Source organism: Talpa occidentalis, unplaced genomic scaffold, assembly GCF_014898055.3.
Source record: "Talpa occidentalis isolate TD23 unplaced genomic scaffold, MPIMG_talOcc4v2.1 talOcc4.10, whole genome shotgun sequence".
Taxonomy (NCBI): Eukaryota; Metazoa; Chordata; class Mammalia; order Eulipotyphla; family Talpidae; genus Talpa; species Talpa occidentalis.
Genome location: NW_023600993.1, coordinates 57138560 through 57165361, shown reverse-complemented (window position 1 = coordinate 57165361; position 26802 = coordinate 57138560). Strand labels below are relative to the sequence as shown.

Here is a 26802-nt window from a genome sequence, read left to right as displayed (position 1 = left end):
GAAGCATTCAACACATGACCTCCTACATGGGATTCAGCAGTCCTCCACAGAGTTTCATAGACCTCTAATTCTCCATAGACCTTCACAGATACTCAACTGTTGCACTTGCCTTTGGCCCTTCTTCTCACATCACCTAAAAAGGACACCATCTGCCTTGGCCTGGTGTCTCAAAGAACTGTTGGCTATTGGTTCATACCAGTAATCACACAGTTATAGCACTACTGTCTCCGATACCTCCATCCTGGTAACTGGTGTTGACCAGCAGTACAGATCAGTGACTGGCACTCTGTCTGATCACCTTTGAGAAATTTCCACTGTTTCTGGTTCTCTGGCACCACTTCCTAGTGCTGTTGAGTCTGTCATGGTTTGGTCAGACATCTGGTGCTGTCCAGTCCAGTCTTTAGACTGTTGCTGTGGGCTGCTGCCTTCTCAGTGACCACGTATGTAAGAAGCTCCAGCTGTCACTGTGAGTTGGATTCTGGTATACCACTGACTGGTGTACCACCAGCAACAGTCCCTCATTGATGAAACGGCACCATCTCACACAAGCAGCCTTAGTTGGGAGTACTAGATACTGCAGACACTGTCTGGGATGAGAGAGCCAGCCTCCTGTGGCCTTAGAAATTGTTTCCTTTTCCCAATCTCTTGTTTATTAAATAAAGCCCATTATTGTTGGACCTTGAGCCTAAGTGGTGTCTTACAATTGAGTGCATGGGTAAAAACCCATAGATAATGACCAGCACTCCCACCTTGGCACTGTTCTCTAGTATTCTTTGTATACTATTTTATTGCCTGGGGGGTCATATGGAGGTGGTGCTGAAAAACTGAAATTATGGACTGTCCATGGGACCCTTCCCAGTTTATTACTAAAGAGTTATCACTTTGATCCTGGTAATGGAATAGGTCAAAGGATCTGCTATGGGTAGTGCTGCTTGCCAGACTGTTGGTTCCTATGAGCTGGCTACTAGCTGGCTACTCTTGGGCAACTGACCTATTTGCTATCTGAAAATCACAGCAGAGCATTCTTTGACTACCTACAGAGGTTAGCTGGTATCATAAGGCAGGCCCGGGAATGCCTAGGCCACTGTTGACCTGATTACCTGACTATCTCCATGGTGATCTTGGGATAACTCTGCCTGTGATAATATCAAATACTTTACTAATGTAAATGTCTCTTGATATATGGTCAAGGTGTCCCCTTCTCTGTTCTTTGTAAAACTTTGTGCCCCATTCCAATCCCACCCTCCAGACTTTATCCCTCATACCATTGTCACATGATCAGCTTTTACTAGCCTGTGGCAAGGTGGGAGAGCTGGTCATTCTCACTTGGGTTCTCACCCATACACTGAATTGCAATGATTTCAATAAATGACACATAGTCAAGTAGCGTAGTCTTGCCTTGCAAGTCTGCTCTACACTGTTGTGTCCCTCATCATGGCAACAAAGTCCTTGTTGCAACACTAGATCTGCCCCTGGGGTAACAGCTGAATATTTCCTCCTGGTAACTTGAAGGCCCAAATATGGTTCCCTTTCTTTATCAGCACCTCTATATGTTTGTTAATTTTTATTTTATGTTTTTAGTCTTAGATTTTTTTTGTTATTTTTTGTCAAAAATAACTAGTTGAAAAGAACTGAAATTAAACAATAGAACAAACCATTTACTTATATATATGCATGTGTGTATATTGGTAAGGATGGTATGTATTATATATTCATGTGTTTATGTTTTATGTGTACACTTGTGTTTGCTTGTCTTGTGAGCATATATGTTTGAGTATATGCATGCATGTGTGTATTTATATGTATATCTATGTATGCATGTCTGTGTGTATTGTTAACTGGAATTAAAAAAAAAACTCAATATTGTTAGATAACGAGATTATTGGATCATCAAAGTGAGAATTGGAATCCAGAAAACAGTCTGATATATTTTTCTCTATGAGAAGTGTTCCAATAATCACAAGTTTAAATTTAGTTTATATTGATAAGAATAGCAAGTCAATGGTATCAAAAGTCTAATTATTCTGGGGGTGGGAGGTGGGGAGTCGGGGGAGTGTGCTTCTGGCTCTAAGTTATTTTGACCTAAAACTATATTGATATGTGTAGAGGAAGGCAAATGTTGGAGTTTAATTTCTGAGGAAAGCACTGTGGAGATGTAAAGACTGGGTATTCATTGTTTAAATTTCTTTTTATGACTGCTTCATCATTTTTTTTTGTTTGTTTTTGTTTTAAAGATTTATTTATTTTTATACAGGAACTGGGGTACAGGCCAGATGCGCAGGAGGGTGATAGGATTCTCCAGAGACAGAGTAGGGAACAGAGCAGGCAGACTGAAGAAACACTCTGCTGAGGGGAGCAGTGGGTGAGACCGAAGAGGTCTGCTTCGCCATGTGGGATTCTCACCAGCTGGCAGGGATCGAACCCTCACTGCAGACTGCGGGCAGCCTCACAGTGCTGCACTCAACTGCCTCTGCCGCCAGGGAGGCCCAACTGCTTGGTCATTAATGGGGGTTAAAAACATTTGTAGAGGTTTGAATCTATAACTCTCAGAGCAGATGGAAACCCACTTTACCTCAATAAACATAATTTGATAAGAAAAAAGGGAAAAAATAATCTAAAATGAAAAAAAATTGGGTTTCCCAACAGTCAGTACAATTTGTCTAGCTGTTTCATAGAACTTCAAATCTATGCAGGTGACTGCTCACCTATCTACTGGACTATGATAGGAAGGGAAGTGGGGGGTGATTTCCCAGAATACTTTACAACATATTCACCATATCTTTGTGTATCTGCCCTACCTTCTTGTTTGCATGTGTGTCTGTACTTATATGTGTTATGCATGTGTGTTTGTATGTAAATATGTGTTTGTTATATGTGTATCACAGCTGTCCCTTTCCTCTGGCTGCAGATTGTGGTTACCATCAAACTGCAGTGATTCCTTCCAAATAGGGAAAGAAGAAGTAAAACTATCACTATTTGCAGATGATGTGATAATATACATAGAGAACCCTAAAAACTACACAGAAAAACTACTCAAAATAATCAACCAGTTCAGTAATGTAGCAGGATACAAAATCAACACACAAAAATCAGTAACCTTTCTATATACAAAATCAATGTGAAGAAGAAGAAATCAAGAAAACTATCCCTTTTATAATTGAAACAAAAAAAAAATCAAATACTTGGGAATAAACCTTACAAAAGAGGTGAAAGACCTATACAAAGAAAATTATAAAACACTGTTAAAAGAAGTTGAGGAAGACACAAAAAAATGGAAAGACATCCCCTGCTCATGGATTGGAAGAATTAATATTATTTAAATGACTATCCTCCCAAAAGCAATATACAGATTCAATTGTATTCCAATAAAAATCTCAATGACACTCTTCAAAGAAATAGAACAAATACTGATGAAATTCATATGGAACCACAAAAAAACCCCACAAATAGCCAAAGCCCTATTGATGAAAACAAAGGAGAAAGGAGGTATCACACTTCCAAACTTCAAGCTATACTACAAAGCCATAATAATTAAAACAGTTTGGTATTGGAACAAAACAGACACATGGACCAATGGAACAGAATACAGAGCCCAGAAATAAAGCCACACTTTTATGAACAACTAATCTTTGAAAAGGTGCAAAGAATATGCAAGGGAACATGGACAGTTTGTTCAATAAATGGTGCTGCAAAAACTGGACCTCCACATGCAAAAAAAAAAAAAAAAAAAAAGAAACTAGACCACTCCCTCTCAACATGCACAAAAATCAACTCAAAATGGATAAAAGAACTGGACATAAGACCTGAAACCATAAAATATATAGAAGAAAGTATAGATAAAACACTACATGACATGCATCTTAGAAACATCTTTAAAGACTCATTATCCAAAGCAATGATAGTGAAGGCAAAGGTAAACACCTGGTATTACATCAAACTGAAAATCTTCTGCACAGCAAAAGAGACATTAACAAAAACAGAGAGACACCCCACTCATTGGGAAAAACATCTTTGCGCTCCGTTCAACTGATAAGGGACTGATCACAAAGATATACAAAGAACTCACACAGCTCAACAAAATAAAAGTAAACAATCCTGTCAAGAAATGGGCAGAAGAACTTAAAAGACATTTCTCCAAATAGGCATATGAAAAAATGTTCAACATCCTTATAATCAGGAAAATGCAAATCAAAACCACAATGAGTTACCACCTTACACCAGTAAGAATAGCACATATCAAAAAAACAAGCAACAACAAATGTTGGCGAGGATGTGGTGAAAAAGGAACTCTAATACATTGCTGGTGGGAGTGCAAACTGGTCCAACCACTATGGAAAGCTTTCTGGAGGTTCCTCAGTTTACTAAAAATGGAGTTACCATACAACCTGGCAATTCCACTACTAGGGATCTAACCAAAGGATACAAAAATATTGATTCAAATGAACACCTGTAAACCTATGTTTATTGCAGCACTATTTACAATAGATAGAGCCTGGAAACAACCAAAATGCCCCAAAAATAGATGACTGGATCAAGACGTTGCATATATACACAAGGAATATTATTTAGCAATCAAAAAAAAAGATAAACTCATGCCATTCACAGCAATGTGGATGGAGGTAGAAGGAATTATGCTCAATGAAATAAGCCAGAAGGAAAAAGAAACATATCAGATGATTTCATTTATAACAGGAATATAGGGGAACCAAATAAGATATCAGTGTAAAAAAATAATAACAGTATAAAACACAAAAAGCAAAAACAGAAAATTATAAATCAGAGACATACTGCAGGGGAGGAGGAGGGAGAGGGATCAGAGGAAGTGAGGGAGGAGCACAGGGGACTGTGGTGATGATGCACGGGTACCTTGGGGAAGGAAATTATATGGGGACTCAATCTGAGGCAGTGGGGGGATGCAAATATTGTTAAAAAAAGATGGTAAAAAAATAAATAAAAAACCAAAAAACAAATTGTAGTGATTCTTCCCTCCACACATTCTGAACTGGAGACTTTCTGTACCACACACACACACACACACACAAACACACACACACACACACACACACACACACATGATAGTAAGGAAATCCCCTGTTCTGAAACTAACTCAAAAATGTATCTTTTTTTTCATGCAAAAGTTCAAATATATTTACTCCAAATGTTCTAGCATTTGTGCCCTCTTGCTGCACTTAGAATGACATTTCCCATTCATTCCACTCTGTGGTGGAATGAATAGCAGGTGGAATGAATAGCAGACCTGCTTGTCACCCAACACCTGTCTCCAAGGGGCTCTTAAAGAAATCCTAGTGGTGACTGTGCCACAAATTTTTGATAATCTCTAAAAATCTCCTCCCAATAAGCTATTTTTAGGCTGAGCGGATACCATGAACAATGTACAGCAAAGGTACAAGGATTCACTTAGGGAAGAAGCAACTGCAGCAGTCATTTTAGTTATCTCCCTTGGTCTCTTGTACTGCATTTATCACGTTTTGGAAATTTTCGTTCTTTTTTGGTATAGGATGTGGGCCAAGTAATGTCATCTAGGGCTGGCTGCCCACTTCCCCAGCATATCCATTGTTATCTTTTTGGGTAGGTTTTAGAATTTTTCTTGAAGCTGTTGCTCTTGCTATTAGCAGCTTCTTCAGGTGCACTGCAGACCAGCTTTCTGTGGATTCTTTTTATTTTTCAAATGAAAAGGTCATTTCATAAGAGGTTAATTTGAAGATTCAGTCTTAGGCATTTTGAAAAATTAGATTTTTTTAAGAATTAGTTTTAACTTATCTAATTTTTTAATATTTTATTTTATATAATTCTTACATCATTTTTCATTTTTGCACAATGTATGCATTTTCATTTTGGTTATATGCCCCAAACAATTGCATCCCCCCTTATTTTGACCCTAGTCTTTCCTCTCCCCACCCTCTCCCCCCCATAGTGTGTCTCTGGTTTATAGTTGCTTGTTGATTTTAATTTTTACTTTGTATTAATTAGTCTTTTTCCTTGTCTCTTATTTAGGTTTTCTAAATTCCTGCTATGAGTGAGACCACCTGATATTTTTCTTTTTTTTTTCTGACTTATTTTGCTGAGCATGATCCCTTCTAGTTCCATCCATGCTGCTGCAAACTACATGTGTTTATCTTTTTGATTGCTGAGTAATATTCCATTGTGTGTATGTACCACATCTTTTTGATCCAGTCATCAATTTTTGGGCATTTGGGTTGTTTCCATAGCTTAACTATTGTAAATAATGCTGCTATAAACATAGGGGTGCAGGTGCCCTTTGGAATTGATGTTTCTGTGTCATTTGGGTAAATACCTAGGAGTGGAATTGCTGGGTCATATGGAAGCTCTATCTTTAGTAGGTCAAGAAATCTCCACACAGCTTTCCATAGTGGTTGGACCAGTTTGCACTCCCACCAACAGTGCAGGAGAGTTCCTTTTTCTCCACAACCTCGCCAACATTTGTTGTTGCTAGTTTTTTTTAATACGTGCCATTCTCACTGGTATAAGGTGGTATTTCATTGTCGATTTTTTATTTAAAGATTTATTTATTTATTTATACAAGCACTGGGTATAGTCAGAAGCACGGGAGGGTGAGAGAATTCACCAAAGCCAGAGCGGGGAGCAGAGCAGGTGGAAGGACTGAAGTACACTGCTGAGGGGAGCAGCGGGTGTGGCAGGAGAGGTCTGCACGCCATGTGGGACCCTCCTCTGGTGGTGGGGAAGCAGCCGGGGATCGAACCCGTGCTGCAGAGGCTGTGGGCAGCTTTGCAACCCAGCGCTCAACCGCTGAGCCACCGGGGAGGCCCTCATTGTAGTTTTGATTTGCATTTCCCTGATTACAAGTGATGTTGAATATTTTTTTCATATGCCTGTTGGCCATTTGCATTTCCTCTTTGGAGAAGTTTCTTTGTAGCTCTTCTGCCCATTTTTTGACTGGATTATTTTCTTTGGTTTTGTTGAGTGTCATCTGCTCTTTGTAGATTTTTGTGATCAGTCCTTTATCATTAGTGTTGTGTGCAAAAATGTTCTCCCAGTTGGTGGGGTTTCTCTTTGTTTTTGTTATTGTCTCTTTTGCTGTGCAGAAGCTCTTTAATTTGATGTAGTCCCAGCTCTGTATCTTTGCCTTCACTATCACTGCTTTGGGCGATGTGTCTGTAAAGATGTCTTTGAGTTGCATGTCATGTAGTGTTTCTCCTATATTTCCTTCTATATATTTTATGGTTTCAAGTCTTATGTCTAGTTTTTTAATCCATTTTGTAACTCATCTAATTTTTATGGTAACTTTTTTTCTTTAGAAGTCACATAAATCATTTATTTATATTTTTTACTTTTTAATTATTTAATTAATTTGTATTTTACATCATTGTTCACTTTTGGATACTTTTTACCTAAGTTTGTATGGAAAAACAACATTAGGGGGCTTCACTTTTATGTATAGGGAAAAAACTCAGGTCATGTGCCTGAGGATGTCTAATGCTGCGCATTCCTCATAAAGAGACCCATTGTGTCTTGAAGCTGGCACAAACCTGCATCTCCAGTAACCCCTTTCCTCAGCCCCAGGACACAGTCACTCACTAAGTTCCAGTCATTCTTCCCTACACATTCTATGTGGGAGACTTGTTTCCTGTGACTATTGTGCTCTTTAATCAAAGCTCTCCCTGAGGCCCACTGTGCTTTCACAGCCACCTGGCACTTCCCCATGGAACTCCCGGGGCCTGCTCGCAGAGCTGTGTTGGGAAGCCCTCACAACTCACAGTACTTTCCCCATTCTTCTTACACTCCTGAGATTCTGTGTGGCCCACACAACAGGATCCCACGTCTTTACTGGGGCATGCTGTTCCCTCAGCCATCTCTCTCTCTCCATGGCTGTCTACCCCACGGCCTGCCCCTCAGCTTACTGGGCCCTGCTTGCTCTCCATGAACTTTTGTGCAGGTGAATTCTTTTCTTGTTATATTCTCCACTCTTTGAAAACAAAAGTTGGGACACTAGTTGAGTCTTAATATTTGAAGCACAGTCTCTGACATTCCTCACTTGAAAGGACTGTGGCATTTGGGGCCTCCCTGGTGGCTTGGGGGTTAAAGTCTGAGCACTGGAGTTTGATCCCCAGTCAGGGAGCTGAGCCACATGGCGCAGCAGACCTCTCCTGTCTTACCTGCTACTCCCCTCAGCAGTGTATTGCAGTAGATCTGCCTGTTCTGCTCCCCATTCTGTCTCTGGTGAATCCTCTCACTCCCCACAACTCTGGCCTATACCCAGCTCTTGCATGCATAAATAAATAAAAATAAATCTTTGAAAAAAAATGACATTAAAAAAACAACTGGTACCCTGAACCCCTTTCCTCATGGGGGCAGTCGTGTGGTCCCCTTCTCCCCAGACAGGATCCTGGGTTGTAACTTACCTTAATGCCTCCTAATCCTTAAAATATATCTTTTGTTTTTTTGTTTTGTTTTGTTTTGTTTTTTTGTTGGGACCCTCGCCGGTGGCCGGGGATCGAACTGGCGCTGCAGAGGCTGCAGAGGCTGAAGAGGCTGCAGAGGCTGAAGAGGCTGCAGAGGCTGCAGAGGCTACGGCAGCCTTGCAACCCAGCACTCAACCGCTGCGCCACCAGGGGAGGCCCTTAAACAATGTCTTTCTTGACTGCTTAGTCTGCCATTTGATACAATCAAATTGAACTAAAAATATATTATTTCAAATATAAGATTGAAGACTGTAGTAGTTGCATTTGAGAGAATACAGTGGAAAATGTAATGTATTGGAGGGAATATTAATCAATATTATAAAAAGGAAACAATAAAATCTTTATTGTGATGTAAGGCAAATCCCCCAAAGTACCCGTGTTCCTTGGTCCAACAATTTATTTTCCAGAAATATGTCATACAGAGGGAAACAACTATAAATGCTTATTCAGAAGCTGTTATTTTTCCAATCTCTTTATACAAATAGTGACTGGGGCCAACTTCATACTTCAATCCTAGGAAAAGTGTCTCTAGTATTCTGATTTGCAAACTTATTAAATATTATTAGAGCTATTTATTATTATTTAAGTCATTAAAGTGATAACTATGAAACTATAAGATACAAAGAAATATATTGCTAGAATGATAGGTTTTAAAACACAGATTATTAATAGGTCATTAAATCTTTCTTTTTTTTATTTTTTTAAAGATTTATTTTATTTACACAAGCACTGGGTACAGTCAGAAGCGCAGGAGGGTGAGAGAATTCACCAGAGCCAGAGCGGGGAATAGAACAGGCAGACTGATGAAATACACTGCTGAGGGGAGCAGCGGGTGCGGCAGGAGAGGTGATGCACCATATGGGACCCTCGCTGGCGGCCGGGATTGAATTGCTGCTGCAGAGGCTGTGGGCAGCTTCGCAGCCCAGCACTCAATGCTGCGCCACCGGAGAGGACTGGTCATTAAATCTTTCTACATACAGATTTTTCTTCAGATAACCAGTAATTTGTATCATTTATATTTTCATGTGCACATATACATTCATCATACTGACCATAAATATACAACTCCAATATCTCCTATGTATATATATTTATTTATATGCACATTCATTTATATGTATTTTCAATCTGTCTGTTGTCTATCTATATATGTGTTTATGTGGCTGGATTTTAAAAAACCCCAATAAATTAAAAATGATTTTGTTTAAATTATTGTGTTTAAAAAAAGACTTCTGTGGAATAGGTTTTCTCTTTTGTAGTTTTTGTCTCCAAAATTTGCTTCTATGAACATGTATTACTTTTACAAATGAAAATTATGTATTTTTTCAAAAGCACCTTATCAATCATCTCATATTTACAACCACCAAGAATTTCTAAAAATTGGAATGCATTTTAAATAAAATAGCAATATCCAAGACAATGGGCATTTTCCCCTCTGGCAGTAGCACAATGAGAACACATTTGACACACAGCCCAGAACATTCCGAGTGAACTAACAGCAGGAAACACACTCAAGCTGAGATCATTTTCACTTACTAGATGACAATTTGTTCTAAATTTCAAAACTTAACCCAGCAAGTATGATTTGAATAGATTATAGTAGAATAGGACTACATCAAGGAGAGAATATTAAAAAAACAACAACATTCAACTAAACTCTTCCAATTGAATAATTGTTTGAACATGACCCAGTATCTGCATTATGTGTTTTCATTTTCACAGAGAGCAGCTCTAACAGCTATGTGAACCCAATAGCTCCCCAATGAGTATTCAGCTCAGCCCAGGAGCCCAACTGAGAATTTTTATACAGTATTTCTCATTATAATAACTCTCCTACAAAGAAGGTGTTATTATTGCTCTTGTTGAATATAGAGGAGAAAACTGAGGTAGAGAGATAGTAGGTAACCTCCCAGAGGCTTGTAGTGACAAATGAATAGCCCACATATCCTGTGGCAGATTCAATGCCTGGTCTCCAAAGCTGATAGGAACCTTTCTAAGGCAGAGGGAGATGCCTGCAGTCAATAAAGCCTCCTATCTGCAATCCCCAATCTTCATAGTTACATATTACCTCCTTGAGACCACGCGAAGAGGGATGAGTTCATGCCTGCTTGTGATGGTGGTCTGTTTAGGATAAGGCTCAGAGAGACTACCTCATTAGTGGAGAGATAGTCACACTAGGGAAGAAGGTAATCAGGCCAAGGGCAGAAGGTCTTTTCATTTAGAGACAGAGAAAAAAAGAACTAATGACCATCACAGGTTCCTGGTGGGAAAGAGGTTACAACCACAGATGCCTGGTGGGGATCTATCCTTCCAGAAACATCAAGTCATGACTCTGTCCAACAGTGCACTTATGCCTCAAACCCTGTTTCTGATTTCTTCTTATTCCTTTCAAGTTCTCTACCTTCAACCCAAATCCACATCTCAAAAAGGCTTTAGTCAACAAAGGAAAGAAATTTACAAGACTTAGTCTAGTCAAATCCATTGTCTGCTTTTTCTAAAATGTCTTCCCATTGTGATCTACAAAATAAGTGATAATATGGGCCTCCCCGGTGGCGCAGCGGTTGAATGCTGGGTTGCGAAGCTGCCCGCAGCCTCTGCGGCGCCCGTTCAATCCCCGGCTGCTCCCCGGCCACCGGAGGAGGGTCCCACATGGCGCGCAGACCTCTCCTGCCACCCGCTGCTCCCCTCAGCAGTGTACTTCGGTCCTTCTGCCTGCTCTGCTCCCCGCTCTGGCTCTGGTGAATTCTCTCACCCTCCCGCACTTCTGACTGTACCCAGTGCTTGTATAAATAAATAAATAAATAAAATAAATCTTTAAAAAAAAAAAAAGATAAAGCTTAAAAAAAAAAAATAAGTGATAATATAAAGGTAACAAATCGTGACTTACATCTGGAGGAAAGTAATTTGATAAATCCTGTAATGTGTGGCAGGCACACAATGTCTTTGTGTGAATTATGAAAACTATCCCTAGTACACACTACTAGTAGATTACTTCCCTCTTAAGACAGATTCTGCTTTGCCCCAACAGGCAAGCCTAGATTTCAGCTTACACTCCTTTTTCACCATGTACTCTGTGCAAGAGTGTTGCAAAACTTGCACAACTATATATACCTACATTAGATCATGGAGAATTTATTTACAGAGGAATCTAGGATGAATTTGTAGAAGCTAAGAAAGGGGCTAAGAGAAGTACTTTTGATAGGAGCATATCCGTGCACTTGGGACAAGTTTGTCTTGTGTAGCTGAACATGATGCTGAACAGGAATATACCATGTGGTCTTAAGGAGAAAGGGAGCCCAATTGAGCCATATTGATTAATTCACTTATTCATTTACATTTATTTGGCACCTACCCTCTGCAGGCTCTGTGCCAGGATTGAGGATGCAAGGATTCATAAGGCAGTTATGTCCTTGTGAAACATGTCCTAACCTGGGATCAGAGAACCTAACATGTAAGGATCTAAGGACATATATATTATGAATATGGATGTGTGCATTTTCTGAAGAAGAGGAAATTTTAGGAGATTTTAAAGGGGCAAAAAGTGCAAGGACAGGCCAATTAGACTGGGTTTTGATGAATCAACAGGACTGGTACCCAGATCAGTCCCATAGATTAGAAACAGAACAAATGGGCACACAATGTTTTCTCCCCACTCTACCTCCCACTTTGTGACACTTTTCTTTTTCTTATAGTGTAAGAAAAAATATGCAAAAAAAAAAAGCAAAATAATGCAGAAATGTTGATAGTTGACTGGGAAAGGAAAAGGGCTTGGAATTCAATAAGGAAGAATGTTAGCATAGGAGATATTTCACAAGTGGAAGTCATTTTGTATGTCTTCATTGCTTACTACATGCACACACAGACAAAGAGAAAGGAGAAAGGCTTAGATAACATGCTTCCCAATCACTGCTTATGCACACATGCTCACACACACACACACTTGTAGAAAAGAAAAGGCATGTAGAACACATACATAGACACACATGCATACATCAAAGTGGAATGGGGAGAAGGCATGTAGCATGGCCATTTTAAAACAGTGCCAAGGCTGGGGGACAGATCACTGTGAGTTCTCATCTGTGTGTTCATAATTGCAAGACACCACTCAAGCTCAACAATGGGATGCAACAAAAATGGGGTTTATTAACAAAAAGGTGATTGGGAAAAAGGAGAGCTTCTAAGACCACAAGCAGCCAGCTGTCCTACTATAGATCATGTCCTTGGTGACCAGTAGTCCAACCAAAGGCTGCTCATGCAAAATTGTGCTGTCCTTTTAATAAGAACCTGGAGCTTGTGGCACGTCTGTGAGTGATGGACCAGGATGCAGCTCATGGTGGCATTTGGAGAATCACAGGTAGGCCTTCTGAGGTGTTACTGTAACAGGGTGGTCCCCAGGAAAGGGGGATGTTCCCTGCCCCACCCAAGGGAGGGTGGAGCTGAGCAGGAAGAGGAGAAGCTGGAGAAGAGAAGGAGGAAGGAAGCAGGATGGAGCCAGGAGACCTGGAGGAGGCACATGGAGCCTAGAGACATGTGAAGAAACTGCGCTTGTCTTTTGGTCATGGACTGGGTGACACAGATGTGGGTGAGACCTGTGGGGAGGTGACAATGGCAGCTTTTATCTTGATGTTGATTTTGCTCTTTTCTTTCTGGGCTTGTCCGGTTGTTTGTGACCCTTTTCTGTGGGTCCCCACTGGAAGATGCTTTAGACTTGTAGCAGGCTTTGGGGCCTTGTTCTGGGCCGATCCCATATGGATGGACTTTTACCCACGAGGGGACGGGTAACTTTGGGTGCTTCATTTAGAAACTAGACTCTTTGCCTTACCTGTATTGTTTCCTAGTTTTATTAAAGATCCTTCCCATTAGTCTCATGTGTTTTGTGTTGATGCGGCGGATGGCCGAACCCATTTAGAATAGGCAGGTTTGCGGGGCTTGGGCTGCCCCTCTCCCTGTCCTATAACATTACCACAACAAACAACAGCAACAGTTCAAGTCTACACTGGACAGCACTGGATGCTGGACTGGACAGTGCTGGATGCAATGGTACTAGGAAGCATTGCTGGAGAATTAGAAGTTGTGCACAGTTCTAAGAGGTCTCCAGACACTGGTCAGCAGTGCCTGTTAGAACAGATCAGCAGGCAATGGTGCCATAGATGCCAGAGTTACAGCTCTTAGAGATGCCATTGTGTCAGCAGCAAATACCTCTTAGAGATGCTGGTCATAAGACAACAGCTAACAACTCTGTTAGAGACGCCAGGCACAGGTCCATGGTGCTCTCTAGGCAATGTTAGAGGCAGGGCCAGAGGCTGGTGCAGCAGTTAGGCTGCAGTTTAAAGTGGAAAGCAGATGTGAAGGTCTGTGGAGGTTTTGAAAGTTCCCTGTGAGGTTTCTGCAAAGGTCTCTATGAAGGTCAACAGTGGTCTCTCTCGTGTTAAATATTCCTGACGAATATGTCTGTGAAGGCCTTTTGTGGAGTCCCGATGAATCTGATCTGAAGCTCTCTGGTGAATGGCCAAGCTGACTATTTTTCTGGCTTATGTCCTCTCAGGGCCTTTGCTTTTCAAGCTTGATTGGTCTGTTTACAATCTTTAATGACACTGAAGAAAGTTCAAACTTAATTGGTCTATTGAGAGTTTGAACCTGATTGGTCCATTTCCAATTCTGCCACGCTTCATAAGTGAAACCCCAGTTGGCTGTCCAGACTAAACCTGTGTTGAGGTCTTATGTTGACAGTGGGCCCTACAGCTGAGCCAGCTATGGCAGTGCAGGGGCCAAGATGCTCCTACACCTGGCATGTTCCAGTGGTAGTTAGATCCTCACAAGAGCAGTGGGCACCATTGCAGTCAGAGCCTCAGGGCAGTCCTGGAGGCTGCTGTAGCACACACTTATATTTACATTCCTAGAGCTCTGGGCTGACCCACGGGATAAACACATTTCTGGCCACTTTCTGTCGCCAGTTCCTGCAGAGGCTGAGTTGGGCAAGTAAAGCTGCTGCCATTGTTGGAGTCTGACAGACAGTAGTAGCTGAGGGGCCCCTGTGACACTTTCTATTACATCACACACACACATGCACACGTACACACAAACAAACACAGAATGTTTCCATAGTCATAGGTACAAGAAATAGTTGATTATATAAATTATTAATAGATTTTTAAAAATAAATTAATAAATGTTTCTTTATTGTGACATTTCTCTAAGACTTTATAATGAATTACTGTAACTTCAGAGAAAGCTATAATAGGCCATTTCTCAGGTTTCTTTTTGCATCCTACCCTCCACCTCCCACCATCCCTTGATCATTTGTTTCCCTCCCTCTCCCTCTTAGCCTCAGGGCCCTTAGGATGTTTGTTGATGTCCAGTAATTTTTGAAAGTGTTTTACATTGTCAAATTGTCTGTTATATGAATGACCTATATTTGCTTTATCATTTTGGGAATACAGATACTAGTACAACATTGCCCTAGTCCATACAATGTACTAGAGATTGGGCCTTTGACCTCCCTGTGTGTTGGAACTTGACTAGAAATCATCTAAATGCATATGGCTCTGCAAATACTCCTTATTCAGTGAGAACTTCTAAATCATAGGAATGCAAGTCTTTGAATGAAAAAAGAACATTCAATTATTCAGAGCAGAAGAAAAGCACGGTTTTCCAAAGTTTCCTTTTTAGCTGCCTTGTGATATGGCAGAATTAACTTTGAGATGGGAATGATCTAGAATCAAACTTCAGTCCTCCAATTTAAATAGGCCTGTGGCCCAGGGCCACAGTTCCTTTGAAGCTCTCCATTTAATTAATTAATTTTACATCATTGTTCATTTTTGCACAATGTTTGTTTTCTCTTCTCAGGTGTAGTCCCTGTAAAATTCCACCACCAATTCACCCATGAGCCATCACCATAGTCCCTTGGGTTCTTCCCACCCCTATTTTGCTCCCTCTTCCTCCCCCTCCCCTGCAAAATGTTGCTCATTTATAGTTGTCTGCTAGTTTTTCTTTTCTATTTATTATTATTACTATTTTCTTCCTCGTCCCTTATTTGGTTCTCCTATATTCCTCCTATAAGTGAAACCATTTGATATTTTTCTTTGTCATTCTGACTTATTTCACTGAGCATAATCCCTTCCAGCCCCACCCAAGTTGCTGCAAATGGTATGAGTTTATCTTTTTTTTTTTTAAGATTTATTTATTTATGCACACAAGAGTTGAGGTACAGGCCAGAGATGCTGGGGGTGAGAAGATTCACCAGAGACAGAGTGGGGAACAGAACAGGCAGACTGATGAAATACACTGCTGAGGGAAGCAGTGGGTGAGACAGGAGAGGTCTGCTTTGCATGTGGTTTTCTCTCTGGTGGGCTGGGAATCAAACTCATGCTGCAGAGGCTGTGGCTTGCTTCATAGTGCAGTGCTTAACCCTTTGCACCACCAGGGAGACCTGGGTTTATCTTTTTTGATTGCTGAATACCAGAGCTCTCCATTTCTTAAGTGTAAACAAAAGAAAAATATAGTAATTTAGTTAATATAGCTATTGTGAGTTTAAATGAATTAATATTGGTGAAAATTCGATTCAGTGTCCCTATAACACTTAGAGGTTGCTTACTAAATACTGATTGACAGTATCCTTCCATCATTTTATTTCAGGTAAGATCACAGAGGACATGTTATGAGCTGCTGTGTTGTTTTGCTTTTTCTCGTATATTCTGGATCTGGACGATACCTCTTATATATAGGTGAGAATTATAGGAGTCAAAATTGTTGGAACTCAGCAGGAAACATTCCAACTCTGTCATTGTGGTAATTCCCGCAATGCTGAGTCAAGTCCACATGGAGCCCAGGCTGAGAACACTCTGGGGTCAGGTGTTAGGGAGAACTCAGGCTTCTTGGCAAGGTGGCAGAGTTCTTTCCTTCCCTTCACCAGTATTTCTGTCTCCCCAACCAAGACATAGTAGGTTCTCTTGGGGGTACACCCAGGAACTGGCTTGGTGGCAGCAATAGGGACAGATCAATGTGGTCAGTGAGGCCCAGCAGAGCTACTTCTGTTTTGAGAAGCAGAATTTTCTGTTTCCCTATGTTTCAATGTTATTTTGTAAACTTTTAACCTCTGTAAGTTCATATGCAGTGCACAGGCATGAGTGTCTTGTGCATCATAAGGTGCCCAGGAAAAGCCAACATTTAGAAAAGCCAGTTCTCTCCATCAGGATGCGTTTCTTTCTTTGCTCTCAGTGGAGAATTTCTTTATTTTATGAGGCAATTGAACCTTATTAAAAAATAAGGTGATTTATTTCAGTACTTTTCTTGAATTTAGTTTTCATTTGCCAACCTTCTTGGTGTTTTTTTTTCCCAACTAGACAAATAATAGAAAATATCAAAAGTAGAAAATAATGCTTTTTTTGCTCTTATGATGAATGTTTTACTCATCTATTTGGCTAAAATACCATGAAAACTTCAAAGAACAAATAAATCTTGACATTCTTGAGTGAGTGGAAATATAATTTAAGTTGACCAATGGAGACTTTCAATGTGATCACCTTAATCCTTCTTGGTCAACTAGTGCCTTGTTTTTAAAGGGGGAACAAGCCTGTCAATTTTGTTTTCAAAGACTCTTGGATTACAAAATCCTTAAAACAATATTTGGTAGAAGATCAAGGAAAAGAACAAAAATTCAGAGAGCAAGGTTTGTAGAACATACTTGGGAGCTTTTTGAAAATGGGATGAAATAACATTCTAATTTGCCATACCTGGCAAAACTCATAAATATCTTGCTATTTCAACACATTTGTACAATAGGATAGTTTCCAGGTTTCTCCTCTCAAAACTTTGTCTTATTTCAATGTGGCAAAATGTCTTTGGGAGAAAAAGCAAATGTCTATATATATATATATATATATATATATATATATTTTAAGATTTATTTATTTATACAAGCACTGGGTACAGTCAGAAGCACGGGAGGGTGAGAGAATTCACCAGAGCCAGAGCGGGGAGCAGAGCAGGCAGGAGGACCGAAGTACACTGCTGAGGGGAGCAGCGGGCGACAGGAGAGGTCTGCGCACCATGTGGGACCCTCCTCCGGTGGCCGGGGAGCAGCCGGGGATCAAACTGGCGCTGCAGAGGCTGCCGGCAGCTTAGCAACCCAGCACTCAACCACTGCGCCACCGGGGAGGCCCTAAATGTCAATATTTTATGTCAAAGAGATTTCAAGAAATCTACTTTGAATAGAAGGAGTTTAGGAATTATATTAGAGTTTCTCTGCTTAAATATTTTCCTTATATGAAAATACATGTTGAACTAGGCTATTAGGAAGTACAAGTCACTGGATACTATTAATACACTTTTTAATCTTTTCTTTAAAATTTAGTATCATGTTTTAGAAGATGCAAACATTATTACCTAATTATTACTCTATATTCTCATTGGTGTTGAGAAGACACATTAGGTTGCTATTTAATTTACACTATAATTACAGGGCTATATCACTAGTAATTTTGAAAACAATGTTTTTGAAAGCTATGGATGCTCCTGATGTCTTTTTCCATGGAACCCTATTCGAAGACAATCTTGGCAGCTAGCTTATCCTCATCTTCCACAGTGTTCCAAATGCCCATTGCCTTGGACACAGAAGAGTTAAGAAACGTTCTCTCTGCTCATAGTCACAGTTATTGTCATCTTGTACTTTGTGGATTTCCCACATCATATCAGGGGTTGATAGAAGGTAGTTTTCACCTTTCAGGGTAAAGTACACCAAGTGAGGTCTTGTTTCTTTTCATTCTTTTGTTCATCAAAAATATGACTCCTCTTGAGTTTTTAAAAAATAATTTACTAAACAGGTCAGTGGAGTCTCAACCTGGAGTCTGCAAAGTAGTGTGGGTAGGACAGGATGGGGCATTCATGTAGGTCAATGTACCTTGCAATTCACCATCCCTAGGTTGGCCATGGAAAGTGGTGAGGTTGGCACTTGGGGAGCAGTTATATGCTAGTACTGTGTGTTGAAGCAACTGGAGTTCCCTAATCAAGAATAGTGTTGCTTTCTTTACTGAACTAAATTACTGAATGTCTATCAACTGTAGTTCTTTCAGGCAAGCATAAATATTTCATCATGTCTTTCTGCCAGATGCACTGTTACTGCTAGGGGAAGTGAAGTTCTTCTTGCTCTCAAGAATATCTCTCTTTTTGGGATGACTTGCACTCTGGAACATGAGACTGGTTGCAATAATTTCCTCCAGCTGCACTGCTGCTTGATTCCCCGGGATGGAATTCTGTCTTCTTTGAGGTCACTATCTACTGTGGTTGCCTGACTCCTTTTCAAAAAGGCGACAAATAAAGGAATAGCTGAGCCAGCATGGTCACTAAGCCGTCTCTGCTTCTGGCTCAAAGAAGCTTCTTTACACTTTGTGGTGAGGAGACTGGCCAGTACTATTGTTGAGGTCACTGCTTGGCCTAACCTTAGCCAGTGAAAGAATGCTGCTAAAACTGGAATCATTAGCATTCTGCTTTGAAGATTTTTCTCCCCAACAACAAATATGTAGCTGTGATTTCATCATATTTCATTTTACTAAGATATTCTTGAATTTCTTCTTGTGAACATCCCATTCCCTACCATAATATCTTTATCTGAGATCATAGTTCTGGCTCAACAAATGGTCCACCTTCCTCATGTGCTTCATTGATCTACCTGTCCTCCATTCTTTGCTCTAGAGTGCCTCATTTCATTAGATTTAGCATCAGGACACATTTGAAAAATTATCCCCAGTCTGTAAACATGTCAAAATACATTCTGTATGCCCTTCTTAATATCTGGTCTTAAAGCTCCTGTAGATTCTGACCATCAATTAGGTGAAATTCACTGGCTAGGGTACAAAGAATAATATCAAGATTCCAGTGTCCAGGTCTGGCCATCACATTTCTTGCCTCTAAGAGGTCTGGGGCTGCATATGGAGGACAGACACAAAGTATACCCAAGGTGCTGTCAGCAGTAACTTCAAGAATAAAACCAAAGTCAGCTATTTTAATGTTTATGTCAACATCTAACAATAGATTTTCAGCCTTGAGGTTTCTGTGAACAATCTGTCTAAACTTAGCTCTTACTTCTTTTTTCTTCATTCTTCCATGTGTAACCAAATAGTCAAACACTTCACCTTAACTTACATACTTCATGATTAAGTAGTGTTTTGTCAGTTTTAATAACTTTCAATATCTTTACTAAGTTTGGATGGTTTAAAATGTTCATTATTTCCACTTATCTGTAGAGCTTCTGTAGACTTATTGAATTTAACTGAGTTTTGTTAATTATTTTTATTGCAACCAATCTGCCTGTAAATGTGTCTTGCCAATTCCCCTGGCCAATTGTTTTCAACAGTTTGTAGCTTCTGATGTAATGTTTTTCATCTGCATAGAAGTTTCAGAGTTTTTACATCAACCTCCAGAGGGCCCAATGTGATAGGTAACTTCTTGCACACCTTCATGTGATATATCTCGTTTGTGACACTTGACAGAGGTGTCTTCCTTGACATTTTACTACACTTTAATTCTGCACAATGCATGGATACAACACAATAGCACAGCCCAGGGAGCTGACGATTACATCTTTTATGCCCCAGCTATTGTGGTTCTTGTGCTTAGCACAGAGCAAAATATCAAATACGGAATACCACATATTTGAAGCAGGGAAAGAATTTAATATCTAGAAAGCAACATCTAAGATGGTAAGAGACAATCCTCAAATCCATCACCCCATGGAGGGGCTATAAGACTTTTTTTTAAGATTTATTTATTTATGCATATAAGAACTGGGGTACAAGCCAGAGGTGCTGGGGGTGGGGGTTTGAGAGAATTCACCAGAGACAGAGTGGGGAACAGAACCAGTGGATTGACTGAAGTAAACTGCTGAGGGGAGCAGTGGGCAAGTCAGGAGAGGTCTGCTGTGCCATGTGGGTCATCTCTCTGGCCGGGGATTTAACTCATGCTGCAGTGGCTACGGATAGCTTCACAGTTCTACTTTTTAACCCTTTGTGCCACCAGGGATGCCCTATAAGACTTTTTATTTTTATTTTTTAAAATTTTTTAAAGATTTATTTATTTATTTATACACGCGCTGGGTACAGTCAGAAGCTCAGAAGGGTAAGAGAATTCACCATAGCCAGAAGGGAGAGCAGATCAGGCAGACCGACGAAGTACAGTGCTGAGGGGAGCAGCGGGCCGCAGGAGAGGTCTGCACACCATGTGGGAACCCCGCCCGGTGGCTGGGGATCGAACCGGCGCTGCTGAGGCTGAGGGCAGCTTCGCAACCCGGCGCTCAACCACTGCGCTGCCGCAGACCAGCTCAGCGGTGGCGGGAGATCGAGACAGTCTCAGGGTTGAGTGAGAACGAGCAAAAGGTGGTCGAAGGAAGGTCCACCTATAAGACTTTTTAATAAGAAGTTTTACATGTAGAAAAGCAGGGAAGCTATGAGAATTATTTGGAGAATAGTTGGGGCACTTTTCAGTTTGGGGAGGAAGGTGGTCAATGCTACATTTACATGAATTTGTAGACACACAGGATTTGTGACCAGGGACTATGGTTTACTTCATGTATGTAAAGACTTGCTGTTTTTCTGAAGAACAAATTAGTCCTTATCTTAGCTGTGCATTCTTTGACTTGCAACGAGTGGTAGTTTAATATATGTCCAGAGGCTTGTTAGTGGTCTGAGGCTTAGTTGAGTTTTATAGAAGACCCCAATATGTACCTGGTTAATGATAGGCCTGCCTTCATGGGATCCCTGGAATGGTACCTTGGGTAGAGTGAGCCCAGCAGTCTCCCAGCAGGTCCTTGAGCTCATTCTCCCCGCAGGACCCAATAGATGGAACTGTGTAAAACCTGTAAAACCTGGGGATTGGCATCGTTCACACGTGCGCTCAAAATTGCAAGACACCACTCAGGTTCAAAGTACAAAGTACAGGGTTTATTCACAAAGGGAAAATTTGGAAAAAAGGAAGAGTTTATAAGGCCACAAATGACCAGGTATCCTACCCCGGATAGATTCTTCAACGTCCAAAACTCCAAATCACAGGCTGCTTGTCCCTTCGATGAGAACCTGGAATTGGTGGCATACCAATGAGTGGTTGACTAGGACCCAAATCAGGGTGGCAGCAGTAGGTAGTCACAGGTGGTGCTGCTAAGGCAGCACTGGAGCAGTGCCACAGCACTGGGTGCATCTCTGGACACAAAAGCACCAGGAGGCAGTGCTGGATGTGCTGAGACAGGGGTGATAGTCAGGCAGAGACAGCTCTTAGAGATGGCCAGATACAGGTCAGCACCAGTCAGTAGGCAGTGAGGATCAGACACCGGTGTTATAACTTTTAGAGATGCCAGGCATAGGACATTGGCAGACAGCCCTTTCAGATGCAATGATGACAGGGTGCCAGGCACCAGTGTACGACTCTTTCAGATACTGGGCACAGACCAACAATGCCAGTCATCAGGTGAGGTGGAAGGCAGGGTCAGAGGCAGGAGCAGCAGTCAGGTGGCAGCTTGAAGTGGTGAGCATATGTGAAAGTCTCAAAGGTCTGTCAGGTAAGCCTCTCAGGTGAGTCGGAGAAGAATCACAGGTCTGACATGAAGGTCTTGAAGGTCTGTGAAGGTCTTGGAGGTCTGCATGGAAGATCTTTCCAGGAGAGAGTCCAGATTAGTCTATGTCTGAACCCATCTGAAGCCCCACCTATAGTCCCTTTAGGGTACCTGCCTTTTCACCTGATTTGTCCCCTCAGCAGAGCCCAGATGCAAGTTCCAGTGACTGGAGCATGTGCTGATGTGGGCCTGAATGTGAGCTGGGTTTCTGCTGCTTGAGCTGGTGCTGCTGCTGCCATCACAGCCCCCAAGATTGGTCCCCATGCTGCACAATGAGCTCAGGGGTCCCAAAAGACCTCAGGCCTCTCCCCACTGCTCTCAGTGAGGCATAGCAGAGATGGGCAAGTTCTATAGCACCAGGAGCTACAAGCAGGGTCCCCTTACATATAAATGAGGAAAAACCCTGCAGACCACATTGGGGCCAGCCTGCAGGTGACTGGTTAAGCATTGGCCAGCCCTGGTACCCACAGTTCAGGGCACTGCACAAGCATGGACCCCTTTGTCTCCACCTCTACTCTCAGCAGTTGTGCCAGGGATCTCAGTGCCACCAACAGCTCCTGGAAGATTCAAAGGATGTAGAGGAGTGGGGTGGGGGTCAGAAGAAAGACTGCTGTGGGCTGCTGAGGCAGCCCCTGCTCCACTTGGTCTTCCCTCACCCCTATCCATTTCTGATTTCCATCACAGCCTCTGCCTGGTCCTCCTGCCAGAAGCAGCTGCCACCCCATTCCCATGTATTTTGAAGTCTCACAGACCCAACCATTATTACTATTTAACATTTCTTATTTGTCAGTTTCCTCTTACTTTGAAAAAGGGATAAGGAGGTCTGGATATACTCAGAATTTACTCCTCCACTTCAGACATATCTATTGCCCATTTATTTTAGGGAAAAACAAATCAAGAAAAGTCTTTTCTCGGGTCTCCCTTGTGGCGCAGGCGATTGAGTGCTGCGCTATGAAGCTGTCCGCAGCCTCTGCAGCGCGGGTTTCATCCCGGCTGGCCAGCAAGACTCCCACATGGTGAGGCGGACCTCTCCTGTCTCGCCTGCTTCTCTCCTCAGCAGTGTATTTCTTCAGTCTGCCTGTTCTGTTCCCCTCTCTGTCTCGGGTGAATCCTCTCACCCTCCCGTGCATCTGTTCTGTACCGTGGTTCTTGTATAAAAATAAACAAACCTTTAAAAAAGAAAAAAAAAATCTTTTCTCAAATTATTCCCTTCCCTCTTCTCTTAAAATAATTTGTGTATAAGTATGCTTTTTTTTTTTTTAAATAGAGGCATGTTTTACTTATTTATTTATTTGTTTGTTTGTTTATACAAGCACTGGGTACAGTCAGGAGCACGGGAGGGTGAGAGAATTCACCAGAGCCAGAGCGGAGAGCAGAGCAGGCAGAAGGACCGAAGTACACTGCTGAGGGGAGCAGCGGGTGGCAGGAGAGGTCTGTGCGCCATGTGGGACCCTCCTCCAGTGGCCGGGGAGCAGCTGGGGATCGAACCGGCGCCACAGAGGCTGCGGGCAGCTTCGCAACCCAGTGCTCAACCGCTGCGCCACCGGGGGGGCCCTATAAGTATGCTTTTTTATGCCATTTTTTTTTAAACTCATCAAACTAATATATACTTACATACTTATAGACATACTCTTTCCTTGTATACCTGGCTTTGGATGTCAGGTCACTAAGAGCCCCAAGGTCCAAACTACAATCTGAACCACTCCTGGGGTGAAGTGCCCAGAGATAGATGAGTATATTTGGAACTACAGTATATACATACAATGGGATATTATATGTATATATATATATGAAACAATTAATCTGCATATATATATATATTTACATACACACATAGAGAGAGAGAAAGGCTTGTATTTTGTGATGATATGGATGGAAATGGAGGGGATTATTATAAGTGAAATAAGCCAGAAGGAGGAAAAGAAACAGAATAAAAGTTTAGATAAAACCAAACCAATAGTAAACCCTAGAAATCTAATGGCAGAATTGAAGCTTTAAGAGAAGAAATGAGAAGGTTAAGAGAAAAGAGGGGGAAGGCACAATGGACTATGGTGGAGGACTATGGGTATCTTGGTGGTGGGTGTGGTGTGGTTTCATACACTTGAAGGGTGTGACTATATAGTTGTAAATCTTCCACAGTATTATAAACCAGTGTTACTTAAATAGAAAAAAATCTGCAGGAAAAAAAAAAAAAGGACATCTGACAAGAATTATGAAGTGGGGTTGCTATATTTTTAACCATTATTCTAGAGTGTGAGCAGACAACAGAAGCGAAACAACAGTTTGCAATCTTTTTTTAAAAAAAGATTTATTTATTTATTTATTTATACAAGCACTGAGTATAGTCAGAAGTGTGGGAGGCTGAGAGAATTCACCAGAGCCAGAGCAGGGAACAGAACAGGCAGACTGATGAAATACACTGCTGAGAGGAGCAGCGGGCACTGCAGTAGAAGTCTGTCACAGCATGTGGGACCCTCGCTGGTGGCCAGGAATAGAACCGGCACTGCAGAGGCTGCGGGCAGCTTCACAGCCCGGTGCTCAACCGCTGGGCCACCAGGGGAGGCCAACAGTTTGTAATCTTTAAAAAAAAGAAAAAAAAATTAGTCTGGAATGAGATAGAGAGATCTAAGTGACTTTTAAAAAGGCAATCCTGGGGCCTCCCCTGTGGCGCAGTGGTTGAGCACTGGGCTGCGAAGCTGCCTGCAGTGTCTGCAGCGCCGGTTCGATCCCTGGCGCCGGTCCCATATGACGCACAGACCTCTCCTGCCGCGCCTGCTGCTCCCCTCAGCGGTGTACTTCGTCGGTCTGCCTGTTCTGTTCCCCGCTCTGGCTCTGGTGAATTCTTTCACCCTCCCGTGCTTCTGACTGTAAATAAATAAATAAATAAATGGCAATCCTGATTTGTTGGGGGAGGGGGAGGGGCAGTGGTAGCTAACACTCAGATTTCATCCTTATTTTTATGATCATTGTTGTACCTTGACCAGGTGGAAATCTTTGTGATCTCAACTGACAAAGATGGGCAAAGCAGGGTGTAACTGCCGCTGTTCTCTGAACACTGTTATCTGCACAATTAATGTCTTATCTGACATAATCAAGATGAAGTGTGATGAAGTAGTACAACAGGGCCTCGCGATTTACCAGAACACACTTGTTTTCATTGTGTGGCCAAATTAAAGAGGTTTTATCACCAGGACTTGTATCATCTTAGGTTTTTATGCTAATAGTTTATTTTTTTAATGTGAATGACTCTTTGAAAGTCCTCTGGAGATGGTTCCCATGTGTTTCCTTCCCCCAAACCCCATATCCCTCTACTGTGTAAACCTCACAGCTGTTTGCTTGGCAGATTCTTTTACAATGCTTCATTCTGAAAAGATTCCAGGAGGAGAACTTTTGCCACAGGACATCTTATAAAAATTATTTTTCTCACTTCAAGTTAAGAACACTGTAGTGAAAGTCAATAAATACAGGTATTTTATGCTAGAGTTTTGACTTTCTGTACGTTAGTTTTATAGGTTTTCTTTTCCACTTGGGGGGAAATTTTTAAAAACAGCTTCACAATTATGAGAAAATAAGAAGCTTGCAATCTTAACATTATGCCATTGGTGAGCTCCCAAGGGAAGTAGGTCAGGCCACTTGGATGTAAACCAGTTTTCCCATCTGTAACTTTTATGAGGTAACTAAGAAATTAACTGCTTCACTACTGCTGTTTTCTTTCTCTATGTGCATCTCCTGTTTAATTAGTGCATTCAAGACTCTGAGAGAATATACTCTGATTTGGTAAAACATATCCATGCATTACTTAATATTTAGATATTTGGCAATATCTTAAACATCACTTGACATTTTATTTCAAGTCATTATATAAGTACAGTCTGGCTGGATTAACATTCATAATGCTTTAACTTATTGTAGTGCCAGGATGACCACTGAGCAGGTTTTTTTTTTTTTTAGGATCCCAGCAGACCAGACCGGGTAAAGGAGGAGTCCTGGAGCCCTCAGTGGCTTTCTCAGACTTTTGTTGTGCTTTTAAATGTAATGCAGCAACCAGGTACATGGCAGGCAGGGGTGCCAGGGGGCCAGGAGGCCAGCAAGCCTCCAAGCCCCCAGCAAGTCTTCACTCTGGGCTTCTCTGGCTTCTTTCTCCCCTTCTTTCTCCTGCCTCTTTCTCTGCTTCTGCTTCTATCTTGTTTCTTAATACTCCTCTCATAGCTCACAGAAGTAAACAAGACAGCTTACAACAATGTAACAACTGCAGGTGCCCCATCAGGTAGGGCAATCCTAATGGTGGGAAGGCAGAAAAGCCTGAAAACCATTTACCCTTCACTTCATTTCATGATACTTCAATAAAGTGTCTGAATCTAACATATTTACTAGATACATATTTATAAACATTTCATTTCACAGAACAGATGTCTCATTGCCCCTTTTTTCTATAAATTTTAGTGTACATTGCTAACCTATTCTGGCCATAGTTTTTGAATGAGATGTTTAGATAATTATGAGAATGTAAAGGAACGGCTTGTATCTTTGGCATATGTCTGTATGAGTTGGTTAGGACCGCTGTAATAGAGAGCCAGACTGTGTAACTGAAGTGATGCTTATAGACTCACTATCTGGAGGCCAGAAGCAGGAAAGTAAGGTGCCAGAAGGTGGGTGAGGAACACCAGTCGAGTTAGATTAAGATCCACAGTAATGATTTCAATTTAACTTATCTCTGTGAAGACCTTACCTACTTCAGTTCTG

The 26802-nt window shown here is 41.4% G+C and overlaps 1 pseudogene; it reads right to left on the bottom strand.

Annotated features, from left to right (window-relative positions):
* Positions 1 to 18422: 18422 nt before the first annotated feature.
* LOC119237623 (MAP/microtubule affinity-regulating kinase 3-like) lies at positions 18423 to 19868 on the bottom strand (annotated as a pseudogene).
* Between the last annotated feature and the right edge of the window lie 6934 nt (positions 19869 to 26802).